Raw genomic sequence first — 2,186 nt, forward strand, 5'->3', positions numbered from 1 at the left:
ACCCGCTCTTGCTCTTCCGAACATAGAAAGGCCTTTCCGGTTGTTCATGCATGAGGCTGGAGGCACAGCAAAAGCAGTGCTAACTCGGAACCTGGGGCCATGGAAGCGACCTGTGGCCTACCTTTCAACGAAACTGGACTCTGTAGCTGCAGGATGGCCCAGCTGCATGTGAGCTGTGGCTGCCACCACCACCCTAGTTAAAGAAGCTAAGAAGTTTGCACTGGGACAGGATATTGCTGTGGTAGGGGACATATGGTTGAGACCCTCCTAAGGAGTCCCCCGGACCGTTGGATCTTGAACGCCAGGATTATACAACCAATCCCCCTGAGGCAGTGGCCGTGACCATGCTGTCTCCAGTGTCACCGCCATAACCTGCCCACGCGGAGAATGATCTAAAGGTAAGCCAAGAGCTGGGCTGCCAGAAAGACTCGGAGCATCCAGGGTGGCTGCTCCACCCCGATGGAAGAAGATTCATGCCAGAAGCACTGGGGAGAGATCTGATTCACGGACTGCAGGAAGGTATGCATTTGGGATCCTCTGAATTGTCTCAGTTGCTCGCAGGTACTTTTACATACCCAGGCTTGGACACTGGGTGGCAGATGTCACCCACCGTTGCTTGCAGTGTGCCCGGGTAAACAACAAGCTCCAGGGAGTCGTCCTGGAGAATTCTGGGAGGTGGACTTTTTGGAAGTCAGATCTGGCAGGTATGGCTACCGGTATTTGCTGGTGTTCGTGGACACCTGTTCTGGATGGGTGGAAGCCTTCCCAACGAAGAAGGAAACTGCTGCCACTGTGTGTCAATTATTAGTAACCAACATTGTCCCTAGATTTGGCCTTCCCACCACCTTGGGGTCCGACAATGACCCAGCATCCATTGCTCAAATTACTAAAGTATTAGCAACACTTCTAAATATTAACTGGAAACTCCACTGTGCTTATAGGCCCCAAATTTCAGGGCAAGTAAAGAGAATGAACAGAACCCTAAAGGAATTTTTAGTTAAATTGCATTTAGAACCTGACGAAAACTGGGTTGATCCTTTCTTTACCTGTTGCCCTACTTTGATCCAATGCACTCTCTATGCAAAAAGCATAACCCATTGAATTTATGTTTGGTAGACCTCCCCCAGTCCTCCCAAGAGTGAGGGAGGTCGGAATAACGGAAGTCACTGGCCGTTCCCGCATTAAGTCCCTGCAGGCTGTGCAGCAGGTGAGAGAGAAGTCATCTGCTCCGACACCTTCATTTTGGGCCCAATCGAGGGAAAGGTGAAGAGCCAGCCCACAACTTGCAACCTGGAGACTGGAGGTGGGTGAAGAAGCACCAGCCCGACACCTTAGAACCAGGGTGGACTGGCCCACACCAGGTGAGACTTCCACCACCAACTGCTGTTCAAGTAGGGGGAAGGGGCCGTGGATTCACCAGTCACACGTAAAGAAAGCCCTCCCCGAGCATATCCCGAAAAGATGGACACTCATGGACGGAAAACCCCTTAAAACGAAGACTTTGCAGAACTTGTTTTTGTCTGTCTGAATATCGCTGACAGCACCCGTCAACCGCAAACACATCTGTGGACTGTTGCCCGTACCTCCAGGGGGGAAATGTAACCTCTTATACTGGATCTGACCCCCGTTTTCCGCTTTGACTTGGGTGATTTGTTTGGACCTGAGTCGTGTGTAAAGATCATTGGCGGGCATAGATATAGTAACTCCTACACCCCAAGGGGATGCTCGAATCTAAATTTTAAAAACAGCTTAGAAATTACCATTTCTATGTCTGCCCCACTGATGGACCCCCTAACTGCCAAGGGAGGGACATTGCCATTGTGCAGCTTGGGGTTGTGACACCATATCATCTAAAGGGTGGGAACTTGCTAGAGAAGACTCTAATATTACTTTTAAAAGAGTGGAACTAAAGTCTGAGGGTTTAATCCCACCACTTGCAGAGTTTCCCAATGTAACCCAATAAGAATTGGATTCAAGCCTTATTAAGAGCAAAAGTGGTTCACTGGGAAAACGTAGAGACTTCTACTTCATGTAAACGGTAGAGATCCCAGGACAGCCTTTACTATCCAAAAAAGTAAAATATGGCAACCTCCTGATGGGACCACTCCTGCCGGCTGACGTTGAGGACAAAGTCCAGCGACAGATGGCCCGACTTCAAAGAAGTCGGACTGTAGGAATTGGTTGCC

The sequence above is a fragment of the Echinops telfairi genome, unplaced genomic scaffold (assembly GCF_000313985.2).
Source record: "Echinops telfairi isolate 266 unplaced genomic scaffold, ASM31398v2 ScPeMD7_5805;HRSCAF=6673, whole genome shotgun sequence".
In the NCBI taxonomy this organism is placed as follows: Eukaryota; Metazoa; Chordata; class Mammalia; order Afrosoricida; family Tenrecidae; genus Echinops; species Echinops telfairi.